This window comes from Armigeres subalbatus, chromosome 1, assembly GCF_024139115.2.
Source record: "Armigeres subalbatus isolate Guangzhou_Male chromosome 1, GZ_Asu_2, whole genome shotgun sequence".
In the NCBI taxonomy this organism is placed as follows: Eukaryota; Metazoa; Arthropoda; class Insecta; order Diptera; family Culicidae; genus Armigeres; species Armigeres subalbatus.
Genome location: NC_085139.1, coordinates 21,642,888 through 21,666,640, shown reverse-complemented (window position 1 = coordinate 21,666,640; position 23,753 = coordinate 21,642,888).

Here is a 23,753-nt window from a genome sequence, read left to right as displayed (position 1 = left end):
TGTACCATATTTGAAACCGGAAAACTAATCTTTAGTTACACGTGTAGATTGAAGAGCCTTACTCCAGGGATTTCTTGGATGACTAAGAACATATGCAGTGAACGCATTCTGTTCTTTGTACTACAGAGAGCATGTACCATATTTGAAACCGGAAAACTGATCTTCAGTTACGCGTGTAGATCGAAAGGCCTTACTCCAGAGATTTCTTGGATGACCAATAACATATGCTGTGCACGCATTCTGTTCTTTGTACTACAGAGAGCATGTACCATATTTGAAACCGGAAAACTAATCTTTAGTTACACGTGTAGATTGAAGAGCCTTACTCCAGGGATTTCTTGGATGACTAAAAACATATGCAGTGAACGCATTCTGTTCTTTGTACTACAGAGAGCATGTACCATATTTGAAACCGGAAAACTGATCTTCAGTTACGCGTGTAGATCGAAAGGCCTTACTCCAGAGATTTCTTGGATGACCAAGAACATATGCTGTGCACGCATTCTGTTCTTTGTACTACAGAGAGCATGTACCATATTTGAAACCGGAAAACTAATCTTTAGTTACGCGTGTAGATTGAAAGGCCTTACTCCAGGGATTTCTTGGATGACTAAGAACATATGCAGTGAACGCATTCTGTTCTTTGTACTTCAGAGAGCATGTACCATATTTGAAACCGGAAAACTGGTCTTCAGTTACGCGTGTAGATCGAAAGGCCTTACTCCAGAGATTTCTTGGATGACCATGAACATATGCTGTGCACGCATTCTGTTCTTTGTACTACAGAGAGCATGTACCATATTTGAAATCGTAAAATTGATCTTCAGTTACGCGTGTAGATCAAAAGGCCTTACTTCAGGGATTTCTTGGATGACCAAGAACATATGCTAAGAACGCATTCTGTTCTTTGTACTACAGAGAGCATGTACCATATTTGAAACCGGAAAACTGATCTTCAGTTACGCGTGTAGATCGAAAGGCCTTACTCCAGAGATTTCTTGGATGACCAAGAACATATGCTGTGCACGCATTCTGTTCTTTGTACTACAGAGAGCATGTTCCATATTTGAAATAGGAAAATTGATCATCTACGTATCCTTTCTCTGTACCACAGGACTGCAAATTTTCGTTCCTGAGCTCAAGCCATTTCTTGGATAACTGGATGACTTATCTGTGACTTCATGCAGAATAACTATCATTTCGGTCAATTTTGGAAGTCAAATTTGAAAGTTTATTTCGGTTCCAGTTAACAAAAATTTCCTAGTGCAATCCCATTTCGACCGCATAAAAATGGTTTTGATTGTGCTGCCATTCAATGAAATGCCTCAGTCTGTCAAACAACTAACACACATGCTTAACATGTACGTGGGTAGTGCTGCCAACAAATTTCTATTATGAAATTGTTTCTTCTGTTTCAAACTTTTGGAATAGTAGAAAATTTTAGTATGAATGACGAGTGTGTATGAAAAATATTTATTGGAAGACTTTACTTTTATTACGCTAGCGGAAAAAAATTGAAAAACCTACTTTTATTGTCTGCATGATGTATTATCAGATGTGTAACATAAGATTATTTCAGTTCAAACCGCTAGTTTGGCAACGCGTTTTTCGACTATAAACAAGGCGACGAAGAAAATAAATTTCAAACGCTCTAATGTTTGAAAAAACAGATCATTTGAACGCCTTCCGGTAGTTATTTTACAATTATTTTTCACTTGAGCAATAAACATTGCTTTTATTTAGTGCGCAGTGAGAAATTTATGTAAAAAAGTGCGGTGAAAATCAGTGAATTACGTTGATTTTGGTGACGGTGTTGCGCGTTTTCTACAGCAGTGAACGAACTGGATTTTCCTTCGTCGCGCGGATAACGTAGGAAATTGTGCAAAAAGTCACAGCCGCAAAGTTAAAATTAACAGTATTTCAAGTAAGTAACACCGGAATGTAATTTAAATGAATGCAGATCGTAGTGTACACTTTTTTCTATCTCGCCAGATGATTAGTTTATTATGTTGGTTTACGATTCGTGAGTAATTAGTGATTTAGAATTTGATATGACGGATACTAGCGCCATGGACGAATTGGCGCATAACCCTAGAACTTTGACAGCTGCGGAAGAACTTTGCGGAATCCGCAAAATGGAAAATTTTTAAAAGATCTGCAATATTTAGGCGACGATATTATTGAATGAAAATTTCCCGCCCAAGCATGTTTTACGCACCTCCGCTGTTGTTTGCAAAGGTTTGCCATGCCAAACAGCGCATGAGCTGATCGCATTGAGATGTTTCAATGCGACTCATTAACGTTAATTTGAGGTAAACAAGCTTCGTAGGAACGTGCAGACTGTAGCACACGCAGAAAAAACTACGTTAAGAACAAACATATTCTAGGTAAATCCAAACATAAATTCAGTTTGTTCTGGCATCAAAAATAAATATGTTTGGATCAAACATATTGTTGCATTTGAAGCGAACGAAATTTTTTTTTGAATCAAATGTGCGTTTCAAGTTGTTTCAACCAGCTAAATGTTTGAAGCAAACATGGATATTATTGTTTTGGTTCGACCACTCATAATATTTTGATATCAATTCTACCAAATTTCATATTCTGGTAGCATTTGACTACCAGATTTCTCAATTCCAAACGTTCATATTTCATGTACTTACCTTTCTGTACCTAAAAAACATCCTTATCATTCATTTGGAAGCAAGAAAACGTCTGCTTCTACGCTTGCTTCTACTCCTCCGCTGCTTCCGATCGGATCTGATCCGAACTCGAGTGTTTGTTTACTTTTGCAAGAGCGAGCGAGGCGCTGCCCACTAGTGAATGTATGAAGCAAACAGGGATTTAATCTAAAATAATTAATCATTATAAACAGGGATTTAATTTGGTTTTAAAAATAAACATGTTTGATTCAAACATATTACCATTTTGGAAATAAACATGTATATTTTTGAAGCAAATGGATGAAATTTGTATCCGTGCAGACGTTGCTCAATCTCATCCTTTTTGTACGCGTACATGATGTTTGATTTTCTATACTTTTATATACTTACTGATATTAAACTGTACTGATAAAAAAAACTTAACTGATATAAAATTGATCGGATTCGGGAACACATACTCATCGATTTTTTTTTGTCTTTATTAGCGAGACTTTCAGCCCAAGCACGATTAATTCTTTTGAAAGCGGCACAGATGTTGGGGGGAGGGGTATAAAAACAGAAACTCGGCGATTTACCTATTGCAGTTATTTAACTTTGAATGCATGAAACCAGAATTGCGTACAAAATGTAAAACTAATTCAATAAAAATTCCGCGTTAAATTTCGTTTCGTTTCGTAAAAAATAAAGTTGGAGTTGGAAGAAGCCCAATAGAAGTGAAAGATGTTGGGATGGTTTCTGATCTGATGACAAACCTGTTGTCTATAAGTAGGATTTCTGCATAGAACAGCTTTTTGAGAAGGATGGTTGTGAAGTTCGCGATGAAGATGATGATATAGTAGTTGTTACCGGTATTCAAGAACGGAATGTATAAGTTGAACACAAGGAAGTCGAATAAAGCCCTGATGCTACACAACTCAAATCTATGGCACCGAAGACTCGGACATTTGAATCAGCAATATATATTATATGACCAAGCTTTCTAAGATTGTAGACGGAATCCCACTACGACTTGGAATAGCGACTAACTCTGTGGCATGCTTTCAAAATAAGCACGCGAGAAGTTCTTTCTGGTCTAGTTCGTTGCGCGAAGAAAACCTTTTGGATCTGGTTCATTCGGATGTATGGGGATTGATGGAAGCCGTTAATTCGAGACTTTTGTTGACGATGCCAGTCACAAGGTGGTTGTACAATCCAAAAATTAGGTAAATGAGGTATGAAAGATTCAAGGCACTGGCAGAACGACGGTCACGGTCGGATAGAGGGACAGAGTACATCAACGCCACGATGAAGAAAAGCATCGAAAGCGATGGAGTGATTCACCAAATTCATTCCCCTACACGCCTGAGCAAAACGGAATTGTAGAACGAATGAATATCCTACTCGTTGAAAGGCATGATCGATGTTGAATGATGTCAAACTTTCGAAAACGTTTTGGGAAGAAACTCCTTCTGCGGCTGCTTATCTTGTGAATAGATCTCCAACTAGTTCACTGAAAATAACACCAGACGAGGCCTGGGGTGACATTGCGCATCTCGAATCGAATCACTCGATTCGTAAGTTTTTGGATTCGTTTCGAAAAAATTGCGACATTATGTATTTCGTTCGACTTCATTCAGTCGCAGTACAAGATTTCGAATGGTGCTGTACTAGTTCAATCGAGTATGTTCTGTCAAACTAAATGTAAACAGAGAGAATAAGAGATAGCTGTCTCCGTGTTTATAGCCTATTCAGATTGGGCTATTTATGACTTTGTTAAGTGAGAGGGTATCCAATTATTACGAGGTGTTCAGACTGCAGCAAGATAATATATCTTGACGTTTCCATGTTTCCTCATTTGCACGCTAATACAGGGTTGAATTCAAGGAGAGTTTTAAAATTTAATGTGCGAAATCAAGCATTTGTGTGGCGACAATCGAACATTTTTTTCTGAACAAAGTTTCTACGAAAAAAAAAAAATAAAAAAAATATGAAAAGGGATTTTCGAAGAATATTTGAAGCTCTCATTAAGGATAATGAGCGAAGCTACATTCATTAGTTGGGTGCGCCGTTCTTCGGGGAATCAGACTATTCCTCAATTTATTTTTAAGTTTAAAAAGCATTTTGATTCTGTACTATGATCGAACGGAGATTTGACAGAAAAATTTAGATACTTTTGGGAATTCTCACAAATAAATAAAAAAAGGACGATTGGACCAATTTTCAAGAAATAATATCGAACTAAAATGCATTTCCACCAGTATCTCCATGTATGAAGGGCAACTCAGCAATTTAATTTTTTTTTCAAAAATGGAAACTGAACCATTGCGTTCTACTCGACAATCAATGATACAGCTTCTAACAAAATCGAATCGTGTGAATGTGATATAATTTAAACTGGATTTTTGATGAATTAATGCATTACCAATCCATGTTTGATTTAAGGTTATTCTACTTTATATATTATACATCCCATTCAAATCGTACAGTTGTCCCACGTGAAAAATGTTGAAATCCAAAGTATATTCAAGGAGCAGAATTGAAACAATTGATAAAATCATGTTTATTCATCAAATATATTCGTTTTACAACCATTCCTACGTTTTAAATTGTCTTCCGCATTGGCCCTTGAACTTTGAAAATTTATTCGATTTGTTCTATTAAATCTAGGTTTAAGTTAAATACTTCATGTTAATTCTAGAGAGCATCTATTTTTTAAATAATTCATGTTGAATAAGTGGAGAATAAATAATTATCATCATTATTTTTCATCATATAAAATGCTTTCCCCAAATCCATCACAATCCGAGTTATTCTTCAGCGCTCAGAAGATTTCCATCTAACATGCATTCGACCCTGCTGCGACAGAAAGAGCATGACTGTCAACTACGAAACGAAATGAAAACAGAGAGAATTTTCTCTCTGGCAAAGAGAGCGTGACGCTCGTCAGTTTTGTTTTGTTGAATTTCTCCCTGCATCCCAGTTAGAACGAAAGCTCTCTCGTAATAATTGTTCGTAATAAATTCTCTATGACTCTTTTTAGCGGCTATCTTTTGACAGCGCAAAATGTATGGAATATTACGTAAATAATGACATCATAAAGCGTATTTACCCTGAAACGCCAATTATTATGTCATTAATGGCGTAATCTGAATAGGCTATTAGTATGCCGCCCGCTGGAGAGACAACCTTCAGCGCATGGCGAATGTGAGTAAACAGAGAAAATAAGAGTAATTTCATCTGCGTGTAGCATGTTGCCTGTTGGAGAGGCATCCTTCAGGGCATGAATTGGCACACTGACAAAAATCCAATCATATCCATTATGCACAAATAAATTTTGACTACACCCAGGTTTTTTTTTACACGGTTTGGTTTTGGTCGTTTAAGACCTTCAGCGTCAATGAAGCAATGAGTTAACCCCACGAAAAAATTCACAAAAAATCAAAGAAAATTCAGGGGGTATTTTAAAATCTGTGAAAGTTTAGGTTAACCGAGAAATTAATGAATTCCAACCGCGTAAAAAAAAAACCTGGGTGTATAGCATTTCTCACATAATGGCTATGTGAATTCGCATAGCATATAAGTGGAAACACACATAGCCGTTATTAACTAATAACCTTCATGTGGATTATCCTAAAGTGGGTGGTTATTAACGGACACATAAAATTTATTTGTAAATTACTTTAGATTTTTGCCAATAAAAATGTGTTGATTTTTGTTAGTGCAGTAATTTATAAACAAGCAAATTGTGCTCAATGACTTTAAAAAGCAATATTATTTATAGAGCAATTGCAACCGATTAAAACATTATGCCGATACTACATGTTTTGTAAATTGAGATATTGTTACGACACAAATAATAAGTTTTATGTTTATTCGAGTTTATGCCACAGATCCAATTTTGAGCTAAATAGTTTAAAGCTAAAGAAGGATTCGATAATAAATTACTTTGATGTTTCCATGTGTTTCAGTTAAATGCACTTGGGTCATCTCATGCGCGTTTTTTTTTGTTTAACTCATCTATTTTTACGTAGATTTTGGAATAAACACGCTTTAACGCAGATTTTCCTCATAGATCTTCCACGCGATTTATTGAAATCGTCAAGAAATACGTGAAAACTTCAAAAAACTGATTTTAGTTGAAGTCGTTTTTACGCGGATTTCGGGATAATTAAAGATTTCATATTGTCTGGAAGCTATAAAAGTAGGTATACTAATGATATACTTTTCCTCAAGAGACAATAAAAAAACATTTATTCTCTTCCCGTAGAGGAATAATAAAAAATATAATTAAAAACTTTTAGCAAGAAATAACTCTCGAACAACATTCGAAAGCTATAAAGGTGACGAGTGTTTTTCGTTCGACTTGAGTCGTTTTTCAGCGTGCTATCGAGTTTCCATAATGCCAAAACAACTCGTTATTCTTGTACCTCCTCGAGCAAACTCGAACGATGAGTCGTTTTCAAGATCGAATCGAAACCCGTAATGCCAAACACGTTCGACTCGATAGAATTACGTTCGAATCGAGATGCACAATGCCACCCCTGGTCGCAAAACCGGATGTGAAGCATCTAAGAGTATTTGGATCTCAGGTGATGGTGCATTGTCCAAAGCAAAAACGAAGAAAGTTTGATCCGAAATCGATTGAAGGAATTTTTGTTGGTTATGCTGAAAATTCTAGAGGATTTTGGGTGCATTGTCAAGAAAAGAATGAAGTTATTATAAGCCGAGACATCGTGTTTATTAACGAAGAGCAAGATTTGAACACGACGGCAACAAGCACTGAACAACCAAATGTGGATTTCGATATTAGCTCAACGAACTTGACCAGAAGTGGATGATCATCATTCAAATGAAGTTAGTTCTACTCTACCACAAGCAGTTATTCAACAACAAGATATTTTTCATGAAGGTAACAATGGTTAAGAGCCTGAAGCTGCGCTCCCACCGCAAAATGATAGATCCACTGTTGAGCAGGACGGATTAAGGAGCAGCGGTCGGGAGCGCCAACCCCCAGGCAAGTATTCCGACTTTAAATGTTTTAGTTCAATCACTGGTCCAGATGATTTCGCAGGACTAACCCAGATAACAATCGAGATGACAGATGATCCAGCTAGTTACACCGAGGCTGTTAAATAAGCTGATCAAAATCGATGGACGTCCGCTATGCGTGGAGGAACTCAAGCGTTTATCAAAAGTGAAACCTGGAAATTAACTGATCTTCCTGAAGGACGCAAGGCGATCAAAAACAAGCGAAACGAGGTCCCGATGGAAAGGTGGAGCGATTGAAAGCAAGGTTAGTCGTGAAAGGATGTGCAATACGCTACGGAGTCGACTTCGATGAGGTGTACTCACCAGTCGTACGCTACTCGACTATTCGATATCTGATGTCACTGGCGGTTCAATACAAGTTAGACATAGACCAGATGGATGCAGTGACCGCTTTTCTTCAAGGGAAATTGTCCGACGAAGTAATTTTCATGGAACAACCCAAAGGATGCGTTCAAGATCCATCAAAAGTATGCCGTTTAAAAAAAGCTTTGTGGGGCTCGAAACAATCCAGCCGTGTATGGAATCTCCAACTTGATGAAGTGATGCATGCATTTGGTTTGGAGCGCTCAGCATTAGACCCATGTCTATATTTCAAGATTGATGGAGAGAAAATGATTTACGATACAATATATGTTCATAACTTCCTCCTGTTTACGAATGATGCCATATAAAGAAGCCGTAGGTTCTCTGACATATATTGCACAAGCAACAAGACCGGACATTGCGTTCGCTGTCAACATGGTTAGTAAATTCAGCAATAATCCTGGTCGCCCTCATTGGGAAGCAGTAAAACGTATTATGCGTTATCTCAAAGGCTCATCAAATAACCGTCTAGACTATTCCTTGGACGACAACCCGCAGTTGACTGGTTACACGGATGCGGATTGGGGAGAAGATACAGAGAATAGAAAATCTACCACTGGTTACGTTTTCAAAAAGATGGGAGGAGCGATCTCGTGGAACTGCAAACGACAAGATGTTGTTGCGCTTTCAACATGTGAAGAACAACACAAGCAGCTCTCTGGTGGCAGCAGAGCAAATTAATCGAAACTGTACTGTACCAATCCTATGTGATAACCAATCAGCATTATGTTTAGCAAGAAATCAAGGTTACAACCCTCGTACAAAACATATTTCGATTCGATATCATTTTTTTCGTGAAGCATTGAATCGTGGCGATGTTACACTGGACTATGTTCCCACCGATCAACAACCGATCAAAATCGGTTTAGCCATATAAGAATTGGCATTCTAACACTTTTCCAAATGAGACTAAAGGAAGCCTCACACCTCGGGAAAATTTTCCGCCGGATTTTGGTCCCCGTGCAATTAAAAAGGGCGGGATTTTGGTTTCCCTTGCCCAGCTCCCGAAAATGTAAAAATACATGGGGAAAAAAATCTTCAGATCAAATCCTCGAGGTGTGAGGCTATCTTAACTGTGACCACTTTTCATTTACTGCATTTAATTGAACTATTCGCAGACTGAATTATTAACAGCAAGTTTTGTCAGTTTTCTAGAACCCAATAATATGTCCAGTCAAAACCACCTTTTTTTTGGGGAAAAAAATGATGTCGTATGGTTTATGCTAATGTATTTGACTGATATCCTTCCAGAATCGATGAAAAAATTTGTGAGATCAGCTAACTTTACAAACATGTGTTTGTACCTATTTAAAGAATTTGCTATCTCCGAGAACTAAAATTTGTGGGCGCTTTGTGGTTCTCGACATACCAACAACATATAAATTATCCTAACATTCATAGTAGAAACCCAAATATACTTCATACCATCGAATTTTTTGTCCATTCCCTAAAATCACAACCAGTTGATCAGAGCTATTTGTAAAGCCCGCGTTCAAGTATGTAATTAAATTGCACATCCGAAAATAAATGGTCAAAAGTGCATTCCAATGTTCGTTCCGGCGATTGAGCAATCAATTATCAAGCAAATATTTACCCTCGGAAAATTAAATTCAACCGCATTGCTGACAGAAACGCAATCCCAGTGGCAATAGTAATGATTGTTCGAACGGAAACTCGGCTATGGTTTTTTCCCCCTCATTCCGATCGTTTCACCGAACCGTGCCGAACCACACAATTGATTCCTAACTGGGTGGCTATTAATTAGCGAGATCCTCACCAATGCCCGGCTGCTAGTTCTTCTATTCAGATTTCGGCACCAGCAGCCACAGAGTGTTAAGGGAGAACGACCTATCGTTGTGGCATGACCGGTTGCCGTAGATGTATTCGATTTATGATATAATATAATCCAAATCAGTTACAATCTGTTAAACATCCTTAAATTAGCAATTTATGAAATTTATTCGAGTTTGATTGATATTAACCCAATAACAACCTTCGGCTAAGGGGCATGTTGTATGAAATAAATTTTAAATTAGGTTTAAGCGATGTTATACATTTCACAAACTGTAATTTCTAACAATAAAACAACCATTTTATGTTGAGTATCCATTTTATGTTCATGTATCTACATGAAGGTTGACTTAATCTAAAGTTTCAACTATATAAAAGACTCTGACCTAATCGATCTGATGAGAGAATATTCAATCACTTTATTACAATTTTTGGAACATTTTTTTTCTCTAACACGATGCTAAGATCTTCCAAAATAGCTATCATAACCCTGGTTAGCACTAGCAACCACCAACGGACATAATTAATGGCGGAGGCAAAAGTTTCACGAATTTACATTTGGGCACTACTCACCGAAGGGATTGTGTAGGGTGTAGAGTGAGGTCGGCAATAAAATATACAAAATCGTGCAAAAATCCGTTGGCGATATTTAAGAGGAGGCAGCCAATTGACATAGCTAGCCTTGTTGTCAAGGGGGGATAGCTTCAGTTCCCCACCCCCATCTATTTTATCTATTCTGAGCTTCTTTTCAAAAATTATCGAACATCGTCACCCTTCTGTCAGGCGAGAAGAGGCATATTCGTGTAGATAGAATAATTCACCTTTCCAAAGTCACCGGAAGTATTCCAAATAGACATGATGATAAATCTGTCGATGCGATTTCTCATGTTGTTAACTCCAACTCACCATAGCCTAATCATTGAAGAGCTGAGGGTCTGTCTCAATCAAATTCAAATTCAAATGAAACTTAAAAGTGACATCAAAAATCCATCAAAAATTATTCGATAGCTGTCAAGAGTAATCCTGGAACTGTTTCTTTTAAATTTAATTAGAATTTAATTCTACAAATCAGACAGACCCTTAATGTTAGAGGGCTTGAACGATGGTTTCCATAGCACTAATCAAGCCGTCCACAACCAAAACGTTAGGCACGAAGATTCACGCTTCGATTGTGTGCTGCTCAATAGATGGTATCTAAGCATCCATTTCTCATTCTATCGCTTCATACTTTTTCGCGCCCTAGCGAATGGCTTTCAGTCTGTAGATATACTGAATTACCTGAAGCCGTTGAGTGTTCTCTACTCATGCACATTATAGTACATATAGTACAACATATGTTTCGTTGGAATATAACCGTATAACAGCACAGATTTCACGTTAGAGTTGAAAATTCGGATTTTGGTGCGTGCACTTATCGGGAGCGGGCCATTTGGCATAAAGTCATTTGGCATAACGCCATTTGGCATAAGGTCATTTGGCATAAAGGTCATTTGGCATAACGGTCATTTGGCATAACGGATATTTGGCATAATTGTAACCAACGTCAAAAGTGAGGGTCTTTTGGCATAACGGACATTTGGCATAATTTTTCTTTGCGTTCGCTAAATGGTGAAAGTGGTGCGGGAAACACCCCGGAATAGTAAATATTGTCCTCTCGTGGAAAGAATGCATTTGCAATGCAATGCAAAAGTAAGCGCATGCCCGGACTACAGCAGTGGTGGATATAATCCCCTCTTTAAAAGAAGGCGTGTTGCCGGATTATGGCAATGAAGGATACAGGTAGGTGCTTGTCCGGATTAAGGTCATGGTGGATCCGATCCATTCTTTAAAGGTAGGCGCTTGCATGGATTATGGCAATGGATGATGTGATCTTTTCTTTAAAATTAGGCGCTTGTCCGGATTATGACAATGGTGGATGTGATTCCTTCTTTAAATGAAGGCGCTTGCCCGGATTGAGGCAATGGTGAAAGTGATCCCTTCTTTAAAAGTAGGCGCATGCCCGGATTAAGGCCATGGTGGATGCGATCCCTTCTTTAAAAATAGGCGCTTGCATGGACTATGGCAATGGAGGATGTGATCCCTTCTTCAAAAGTGGCACTTTCCCGGATTATGATAATGGTGGATGTGATTCCTTCTTTAGAAGAAGGCGCTTGTCCGGATTGAAGCAATGGTGGATGTAATCCCTTCTTTAAAAGAAGGCGCTTGCCTGGATTGAGGCAATGGTGGATGTGATCCCTTCTTTAAAAGTAGGCACTTGCCCCGATTATGACAATGGTTGATATGCTTCCTTCTTTAAAAGAAGGCGCTTGCCCGGATTATGACAATGGTGGATGTGATCTCTTCTTTAAAAGTAGGCGCTTGGCCGTATTATGACAATGGTTGATGTGATTCCTTCTTTAAAAGAAGGTGCTTGCCCGGATTGAGGCAATGGTGGATGTGATCCCTCTTTTAAAAATAGGCGCTTGCACGGATTATGGCAATGGAGGATTTGATTTGTTCTTTAAAATAGGTGCTTGTCCGGATTGAAGCAATGGTGGATGTAATCCCTTCTTTAAAAGTAGGTGTGTGGCCTGAATTGTGGCAATGCAATGGTGGATGTGATCCCTTCTTTAAAAGTAGGCCCTGTCCGGATTATGGCAATGGTAGATGTGACTCCTTCTTTATAAGTAGGCGCTTGTCGGGAATAAATCAATGTTAGATGTGATTTTCCCCGAAAAGCACAATTCAGATTGATTTGGTTGCAATAACTCATATGTGACTTGATTGGTTTTAGTAACTCGTCTACGACAATTGTATTGCTTGAGTTTTTAAGGTCGGCGCTTACCCGGATTAAGGCAATGGTGGATTTGATCTGGTCTTACGGCGCATGCTCGGATTGAAGTAATGGTGGGCGAATCCCTACTTTAAAAGTAGGCTTGTGGCCGGAATAAGTCATTGATGGATGTGATCCCTCTCTCGGAAGTAATTCTGCCGTTTTGTTATTTCGTTCTTCCGGAAAATGTCTACCATCAATCTAAATTTATCAGAAAACAGCCTCGACCTACTTTATCTACGCTAAACATTACATGAAATATCCCTTTCGCTTTCACAGCTCGAAATTATGCCAAATGCCCGTTATGCCAAATGACCTCACTCTTTTCTTACAGTTCAAAATTATGCCAAATGTCCGTTATGCCAAATGACCATTATGCCATATGGCTTTTATGCCAAATGACCTTATGCCAAATGGCGTTATGCCAAATGACTTTATGCCAAATGACCCAGACCCCACTTATCTGCCTGTTTTCCCAGATCGTAAAATCGTGAAAGCGACCCGTGCTTTCTTGATCCGTGCGTCTATGTCAATCGTGGTACCGGCGTCTAACGTCATAGACTACCAAGATGTTGGAAGCTGCTATCATCGATGCCTATTAATCAGCAAAAACAACCATCGCGACGTGCTAGCTGGGATCAGTTTTGGACTTGTCAATGCGTCGACGACAACGTCGACTACGAGGCTCTATTTGAGATATCCGCTAGCTGCGAGCCATGGTGGAGACTATCTCGCTGGCAAAGGAACAACACGTACCGGTGACCCGATAGGTAGACAACATTCTAACAATTGACAATCTCACCAAAGATTTGATTCATCTGCGTAAAATCAAAAGATGACAATATAAGTGTACTGTACAGCGGTCTCCCCATCTGTCGGCACGAATAATCAATTTATTCGACTAACAATATCACACACGAACAACCGAAGCGCCAACTTGAGCACCAACCATCAACAAATATATGGGGGTTTGTACAACTTCACTAAATATGCTCAAACATGTTCGGCCAACCTTGACTCCACCCCCGACAACTCAAACCAAAATCAAACCGTTTTAATTTTTTCCAACCGAGCTGCCAACTGTCAAATGGTTGTTCGAACAACTTCACACACGTTCAAACAAAGCAGCAACCGAAGCGTTTTCTTGCGGGCGGAGTCAATGTTCATCAAACTGCTTGACTGGTGTGTACGTTGCATAAAACACGTGTTTGTTGGTTTCCAATTTTTTTTCATCCTAAACTCTAGCGAGTTTGAGGAATTTCTACAAGCCTGCTTTGATGTATTCTAGTGATCCTAGTGAAATCTTCATGGACACGAGAACGAGGATAGATATTTAATTGGATACCTTCTAAAAAACTATAATAAGTGAAATGGAAGATTTGATCGTGCTATTGAGGAATATTTTACTCAATCTGCAACAATAACAAGGATTTTAAAGTAAAGAACTGAAATCATTTCAAAATTCACAGAAATAATTAATTTTCGAGATTTTTCGGCTATACAGTCTGATTTATAAGAACACATTTTTTTTTTTCCAACGTTTCGGCATCGGGTTCGGTGTCTTCTTCAGGGAGAAAAAATGTTTGCTCTTTTTAACGGAAGAAGACATTGACCCCGATGACGAAACGCTGGACAAAATTTAAAAATATGTCGAAAATCAACACTACAGTAGAAGTCAACAACTAGAAATAATAAGAAAAATAACAATGCTCTTTTGGCACATATTCTGACAGTACTCAATGCTCGATTGGCTCAAGATCTCTGAATGTAGGATCTTCAGCTCAACAATTTCAACTCACATCGTGTTCGTATCTTGTTATTATTTCAGTAAAAAATTCACTTGAAATCTGAGCAAGTTCGACGAATTTTAAGTAACTCGGATCTTTTTTTGTTTCAAGCTTATGGGAAAATTTATGATAAATCGTCAGTCAAACGAATAATATGATCACTTTGAATGTTAGCTAAATGAATCATGCAAACAATACAAATAAGTTTAACCATCAGGAACTCGCACCGTTGTAAAAAGTTGAATAGATTCATTCACAACAGAGGTGGGATTGTGTGATTGATCCAGGGCCAATCGAGTCCCAGAGGGGTTAATCAAATTTTATTGTCTTGACTTAAGCACATTTTTAAATAAAAACAAGGATTTAAAAAAATTTGTCCCGCGCTGGTACAAAATATATCTGGTCACATTATACAAAGTAAGCTTCTGAGATTAATCATCACTTCGATAGCTGACATTATCTTGGGAAGAATATCATCGATTCACATAAAACTACTTTAAGGACAATCCTCACGGAATCCAAAACCAAACGCACTCGCGTTTTCAAGGGCAACCTCAAAACGGGAGCCACGCACAACTGTCAGTTTTATTATTCCACAGCGTTGTCTATTTTGTGAAAGGCTCCTAAGCAGAAGCGGTAGTCACTAGACTGCCGAGCTAGTCTCCAAAAGTTGGGAAACTAAATACGGATATAAGAGAACAACCGCAGAAATATGCGAATATGAAGCAGTTTATGATGATTGTACGTACAAAAGATATTTTAGTTACCAGATAAAGATTGTCGCTGTCGTCGCTGTCCGGAACATCTTTTGCTGGCGAGGATAGGGGAGCTAAATGTCAAAGAAGGAAAATCCATACGATTTGACAGCTTGGTACCTAACATGTTCCGGGTAGCAGAACAAAGGGAACCGAAGCGACAATCTTTATCTAGTAACTAAAATATCTTTTGTACGTACACATTAAAACATCATGGGAATTTACATGTAACCGAACCTTTGATGCACTTAAATATGTTGATACTTAATTTAAAACAAGACTTAAATTTACGTTCGTCTCCATGTATCTTCTGAGAAAAAAATCTACGGCTAAAATTTTGATTTTTTCGACTGAGGAAACGTAAATTTACAAGTTGTTGACCCGTCTAAGACGAATTAAGTACTGTCCATTTAATTCCACCAGTTGGTGGAATTGGTGGAATTGGTGGAATTAAATGGACAGTACTTAATTTGTCTTAGACGGTTTAATACATTCCACTAAACGAGCTTAATATATTTTTCTGAAGTTGTTGACATTATTAATATAACTGGCATCTTGGCAATCAGTAGATTTTTCGACCGGTACGTGCGCGGTACGAAAATTCAACCGGTGTCGTGTGGGTGTTGTGCGGCTTATTTCTGATTTTTCATAAATTACTCTGGCGTATTAGAATGTTCATAAATCAAAATGTTAGTAAAAATTTTTATATTGTGTAGAAATTAGTGATAATTGCTTGAAACCAACCAATATTTTATAAAATTTCCAGGAATCCACAATCACTTCTGGAAATTCTTAAAAATGTTTGAAGACATACTTTTAGGAAATGTTCTATCAACACTGGAAATGTAATGATTGTGTTAATAGTCATAGGGAGTTATCTGAGGACGTCCGAAAAAATCTCTTGAAATCCGAGAGGATCTCCGGAAAGTCGCTGAAATTCCATAAAAGTATTCTATAGATTTGATAATCCAGTTTTGACCTACCCACGTCAAAAAACGTAACCGCGCCTCTGTTGACTTCTCCATAGGCTGACCAGATCATTTCGACGAAAAAACGGGACAAATGCGCTTGCAAAAAAGACATATCAAAAAACCTTGTGATAAAATTCAAGAGTTGTGGAAATTTCAAAATTTGTGGGCTTAATTTTTAGAGTGAATCATTCACCACCATAACCTTAAGTTAGTTAGTTGTGGAAAAATTCTAAACTATAAATATTTCACTCTACAAAGGAATACGGACAAAAACACAAAGGAACAGACAACTATGCATTTTTCAATATTTAAAAAATTGTGAAATTTTGAAATTTTATTTTATTCTACTCTTAAACATGCTGCTCGTATTTGGTTAAGGTGGGGCTGGGGCGTTTCGCCCAGGCACTTGTTGAAATCCATTATTTAACGACATTACAAAAAAGCTTAATTACATGTTATCTGTATTATTTTTATATGACTACTCACATGCAATGCATTTGTGACTCTTTGGAGTACCAAATAACACAAAGTTATTATAGGTAATGCCTTAAGGGGGGGGGCATATTATACCATCTTACCCTACTTTCTGCTGGGTTCTGCCGTACTCAGGCAAATGAACATACGAAATACATAAGGCAAAAATTATGAATCTACAAGATTGTTGAAAATTGTCGAAACATAAGTCTCTTATGCTTTTCATCTTGAGCTCTTTAAATTTCATTATGGGACGTATGTTGTTTATTCGTTACATGTAGTGAATTTCATAAGACACCTTTCAGTATTTTATTCAAAGCTGATTTGAAGGAAATTATAAGGCATTCTATGAAAGACATGATGTTCTTTTTATTTATACCCTAATCGGAAGACAGAGCTTCTATCAAGAGAATCATGTTCTCACATATTGCAAAGTTTTCAAGTCGTGCGGTTGTATTGAATATCTAGGGGGTCTTGAAAAAAGATTAAGTGTTCTCAAGTGAACGGTGAGTAATATAAGTTCAACGGTAAAATAATAATTGCATCATGTGCAAAGGAACAGTTTCCATTCGGTTAAGATAAGTAACACCGGTTATTTATTCATACCCCCTCGATGGGTTCGATACAACCGAAACTCGAATTTGAAATTACTTGTATATATAAGTTAAATAGAATGCGGCACGCATTCATAAAAAAATATAATTTATTCCGAAATTGAATTACACTTCACACTACAGACTAACGATTACAGACTAACTTCATTTTCCCTAGCTGCACTGATTTTATTAACTATTTCTGATATGTCAGCAATAAGCTCTCCACCTGGTTATTGTCCTCCTCGATCGGATGATCGGTTCGATCGATGATGTGTGTCAGCACAGGCCTGGTAGCGAGTCACTTTTTAGTGACTTGGTCACTATTTTGAGTCTAGTCACTAAAAAGTCACTATTTGCATCCAAAAGTCACTAAAGTCACTATTTTTCGGAAAATGGTCACTAAAGTCACTATTTTTGCAGTGCCTATTGTAAAAAAATCAATTAAAAATCATTTGTATCTACTGTTGTTTTCAACCAAATCAAATGTGCGTCTGGTAGCAATATATAAAATTTGGGAAATATGCACCAAAAAAGTTCCAAGTGTGTTGTGAGGTTCGTGAGTTGTGGAGTCTTGAGGTTGTTTCCGAATAATATCGACTATGATCTTCTACTTCACGAACGGAGTTTGTTGCGAAAGGTTGACCTCGAGTATTGAGTACCGAATTGAGGAGTATTGGAACTAGAACTACGTCTGTTGATGAGCGGTTATACCCCCCGGTGACAAAGATAGTGCACAACTTTTATGTTTAATTCTCCAAATGAGACAGACCCTAAATCCGCTCTGTAACCCTTCGGGAAAAGCCACGAAAAAGAAATTGTACAGCAAGTTATGTCAGAAGTAATTCTGGCCCAAGCCCAAGCTAGATGGCGTTTTGAGCGTGCGTGAAAACAGGCTTTGCGAAAATGAGTTGCGGATCATATGCAGGAAGTCGTGATAGAAAAAATGCTTGATTAATGGCTTCTTCAAGAAGAAAAACAAAATGACACGACGCTGCTCATTTTTGCTAACGAGGGTGTTCATTTTTTACTATAATTTAGTGCCCCTAACTCCGGTAAGATTTGTATGAAAAAAGCTCAAGAATTAAATCGCCTTGAAAAAGGATTATGGTGTAATTCAAAACTTTGTGATTGAATTTTTTTAGAAATATCTCATGTTTATAAAATTGATTTTGTTTAATAACAATTGAGAATGATGATGATGATGATGATACTACCATCTATTGTAGCAAGGCACCTGCCGATATAACAATAATAACAATAACAATTGAGAATAGCCAAAAAACTAGTTTGGAGGTGAATGAATTATTCGGTTTTTTAATCTAAAATAAAACCACAAACTAATTAGATTTAAAAGATTTTTTTTACTCGAGATTATTTGGCCACCCTTTAATTAAGGGGCCATCCAGAAACCACGTGGTCATATTTTTGAAGATTTTCAACCCCCCCTCCCCCCATGTGGCTTATCGTGGTCATTTGGCAGACCACTATGACCACGTGGTTTTTTTCAAGTACTAAAATTACAAAAAAAAACCTTATGTAACTAAAACATATGGTTAATACGATCAATTTTGAAGATGGACAATTTCAATTGATTCAAAATTAAACTAAACCCAGCATGGATATTATAAATTTTCATGAAGTCGAAAATTTTGATTATGTTATCGTGTTGTAATGTGTATCAGGTATTAGGATATCTAGAACTCGCACACCTCCAATGCTTCAGGAGGATACAAAAAAATGTGGGCTCGCGAATATCTTATAAAAATTTCGAGAAAAATTTATAATGGTTAAGAAATTTTCCAAAATATCCCTATACTTTAATTTTTTTTTAAATTTTTTTATTAGTGTTTTTTTTAAATAACTATAAAGTTCATCACTGAATATCCCTATAGATTCCTTAGAACATTTGGGACCTTCCATAGTTCTGGAGCTACTGGAAGTTCTTAAGATATTAACCTCAGCGAAGCATCTGAACTGAACTTATACAACGAAAGGTTTATCAGAGAATTACAAAGTTAATATATAATCTTAGAGATGCAAATAAAACCTCCTACTGTTGTTTCTTTTGAGTAGCATTCCTGTAGAAATTTCAGTATTGTTTTCAGAATCATCAATATTAGAAACAAATAATCAAAAAAAAAATTTTTTTAATTGTTCATTGCTAATATTATAATATTGATTTATTCATGAAAATTTTGTATTTTTCCGTTGAACATTTTGATTTCTTTATGGAAAATTCTTATTTCATAATTGAAATTTTTGCTTTTACAAGTGCTAATTTATTATTGTTGTGTGTATTATTGTTCTTTATTGGCAATTTTCTATTTTATTATGGAAAATTTCTTTTTTTTTTCTCTACTAAGGCTGTGAACCATTCCACCGATTCGTTTAACTTTTAGCTAAAATTTGACAGTTCGATGGTTATTTCGCCGTGGTTAAAAATAACCCTGCTCCGGAGCATGGTTAGATTTGACAGTTCGATAGTTAAACTTTGTTCGCGAGAAAATTGGCGCCAAATCCATTTCGCTTCAAATAACCATCAATCTGTCAAAACATAAATGGGTCGGCTTCAGAGTAAAATTTTACCCACGATGAGAAAATAACCATCTAAATGTCAAATTTTAACTAAAAGTTAAACGAATCGGTGGAATGGTTCACAGCCTAAAGAGATTTTCAATCCAGAGCTGGCTCATCTATCAAAATTTCTAATTCTTCATTGAAATTTTATTTTGATATCGACTCGTGGAAGCAAATGATGCCATACTAAAAATATTTTCTCCGTCACTCTGATGGTTCTTTGGTATAATTTTCCAAGGAACTTCTATTCCACATCTCGATTATGCTTCAGTCAATGGTCCTTTCATAAGCGACTCATAGAGAAATGGATGTATTATAGACCAATTATTATTTTGGAGTTCGGATCATTCGATTTATCCAATTAACCAACTTATGAATGATGTATGATATAATATCCCAGTAGGTTCATTGGGTTAATATGACTTCAATTATTATTTATACAAGCTACTACAAACATTTTAGTTTATACAAAACGTCCTGGAACTACTTGATCATTCAAGTCCGTGAACCCAGTGCTTCTAAGGCCCTACAAAAACAGTTTGCGAACATACCTCATAGTCATTGTGCAACTTGCTGTTGACTCAAGATAATTTTGAGTACCTTGTCTCTTGGATCTCATGTTAATGAAAATTAGAATTATATGCTTATTTCATCGGATTGGGTATATACCGATGATGAGAACATTGCAAATGGATTGATCTGGTAGATTCGTGGGTTGAACTTGAGAGCATTTTGAAGTACCTTGAGCATCTCGAATTCCTGAATATTAATCACTGGCTTAACCTTCAGGATGACCCATCTTATCTGACCACCCATCTGTTTAAATTGATTCAAACATTTAAACTTTATTTACACGCTCTTAGAATCGAAATCTTCCCAAGGTTTTGGATATCTGAGTTTTCATGGTCGGTCAAATTTGAGCTCCCATATTTTTTCTGTAAAGCCAATGTCTAGATGAACAATTTTACTGAAGAAAATGGTGGCCTAGCCTCTTTTGTGATTTTATAGACAATCTAAAACGCTGGACATATATGACCCTTTATTCCTGAAAGGGTTGAGATTTGTTTTGGAATTCAATTTCAATCGTTATTATAACACTATTTTTATGCCTAGATTGTTTTATGAATTGGTGAGTTTTTTTCTGGAACACTGCCACTTTTTTCATATCGCAGGAATCTCCTTAGTTCTAAGACCCTTTTATGAATTTAATAGCATTTTATTTAGAATTTCATGTTGATTTTTTAAATGCAAGCTTCTTTCTGTCATAACCTACTGCGCACTACTTGAATTTTGTGCATTTAGAACATTTAGGTGCATTATTATTTTTATCGATCAATTATGATAATTATTCAATATCATAAAAACTAGGCTTCTTAAGCCTAAATTATTGCCTACATTTATTGCTTGGATTAATTTTAAATTCCAAGATCTTCTTAATTTTCAAGATTTTCAATAATTATTCTGGAGTTGCAAGGGAAACCCTTCGGAATATTGATAAGAAATTTTTCGGAGTCTTCCCGGAAAATCTTTAGAATTTCAACGACATTTTTTCCGAAATTCTGTGGAAGAGTTCCGAAAAATGTTCGGTAGAAATTTTGAAGAACTAGAAGAATCCGTAGAAGGATCCGAAATGCATATTTACGATGAAAATTCCAATAAACATAAATTCCCAAGAATTTCCAGTATAAAATAGAAAAAAAAATCCAGCTTACTTGTTTACAAAATCTCTAAAGATTTTTTCCAAAATCCTGGGCAACTTTAATGAATCTTCAAAGGAAATTCTCCTAAATTTCCAATGGAATCCCAAAATTCTCAAAAGAAATTCTTAGAAATTTTCAGCAGTTTTTTTTTAATTTCCAAAAGAAATTATTCGGAATATGCCAAAATATTTCCGATGGAAATTCCTAAGATTTTCCAGTAGAAAATCGAAAAAAGTTCATCTGAATCACAAATAATGAATTTCCCGAGGAAATTCCGATGTTTTTACAAGTGGAAATAACGAAAAAATTGTACTTTTGTAGTACTTGTGAAGGTTGTACTTTTGAAGCATTTCCAGTAGGAATTCCTTAAAAAATTAAATCAAAATTTTAAAGATTTTCTGATGTGAAAATTCCTTAAACTTTCTAAACCATTTCCTGTGCATCTTTGCATGGTAAAGATTTAAAGCAATGTTTAGCTGAACCTACAAAAAAAATCAAAATGACATCCCGAATAAGCATGAATTTTGAAATGATTTCTGGTTCAAATTCAAAAAACATGAACCTTGAGAATTCTAAAGATTTATTCTTTGAAAATCCAAAGAATTTTTTGAAGATAATCCATAGACCCTTCCGTGGAAATTCTAAATAATGCCTCGAATAAAAAAATACTTGGAAAATTTAAAAAAATGTGATAGAACTCACAAAGAGCGTAAAAATGTATTCCGAAAAATTTTCATTTCAAAATTCCAATATTGAAAAAAAAATCAACAGAAATGTCAAAGTGTTTCATGTGACATTGGCTCCATATTCCAACTGGAAGTTGGTCTGCTTTTCAGCTTAGTATATTCTATTAGCATTTCCTCAGTTATAATTTGAAAGCTTTTATATGCCAGCCATTGCACGATTATATATCTTGTGTAGCAAGTACGATGGATACACTATACCTAGGGTGTCGAGAATGTTTCCCACCCGAAATCATCCTAGACAGGAACGAGAATCGAACTCGTCATCTCCGGATTGGCAATCCTACGCCTTTGCTCGCAAGGCTAACTGGAGACTGAACATTTTGAAGTGCACTCCTTAAAATGTTCGAAAAACTTCTTTTGTAGATGAAGAAGAATTTCTGATGAAGATTCGGAAGAACTTGTCGAAGAAATGCATTACAATGTTTTTCCACCGAAAATTATATGTATTTCCCATGGGACTGTTTTTAATTTTCAGACAGAATTCACATGGAATTTTTTTCGGAGTTTTAAGGAAATTTTTTCGGAATTAACACTGGAGATGTTTTTTTCATTTTCAATTTGTAGCAAAATTTCCAAGCAAAAATTTTCAGAGAGAATTGTTCAAAAAAAATTCTGAATGCCAGCACTTTATCAGGATTGTATGAAGTAATGTCAAAGTTTTTACAGGAAATTTCTTTACTTGATTTTTCCTGAATATCCACAAGAAATTCTTTTGAATTTTTCTTCTTAAGATTTTTTCTTGGATTATTGTAAAAACATGAACATTTTTCAAAATTGTAGCTGCAGTCCGCTGATGAAAAAGTGTCGGCGGCGTGATGCCAAAAACCATCTGCGGCGGATTTTTTTAAAAATATTTTTCCATTTTTCCTATCCATTTTTTTTTGTGGAAATTGAGACTGTATCGCAACCTGTTTTTTCGTTTATTAATGTATGGAAATAGGATCTTAGGCTAAGATGGTCAAATAATGCAGCTATGCATCGGCGTTGCGACCGACGCTGCGTTATCGATTTTTATCGATGCACACCTACGTCTTTTTAACGCTGAGTTGAAAAGACGCTACGTTTGTATCGGCCCTTAGATGCGCTTTGCGTTTAATGATTTAATCATTAAATTTTAATGATTTGTATTTTTTACACCGCTATTGTTATTCACCAAAAGTTTTTCGTGTAAAAAAAACCACGTGGTTCGAGAGCAACACCCCCCTCCCCCCATGTGGCTTATCGTGGTCATTTTCCAAACCCCCCTCCCCCCATATATGACCACGTGGTTTCTGGACGGCCCCAAAAAGGTCTCTGATAGTTTAGTCTTCTTGCCCTCATATGCATTCAATCTATTCTATAAGCTTTATGTGACTTATTCTAACCCCCATTTGACCCATTGTCACCCCAACATGTTTAAAAATTTCACAGAAAAAGTAATAAACTTGATTGATTTCATTTTAATTTAAACCATAACTACTATTGTTATTTAACATACACTGGGTTGCACA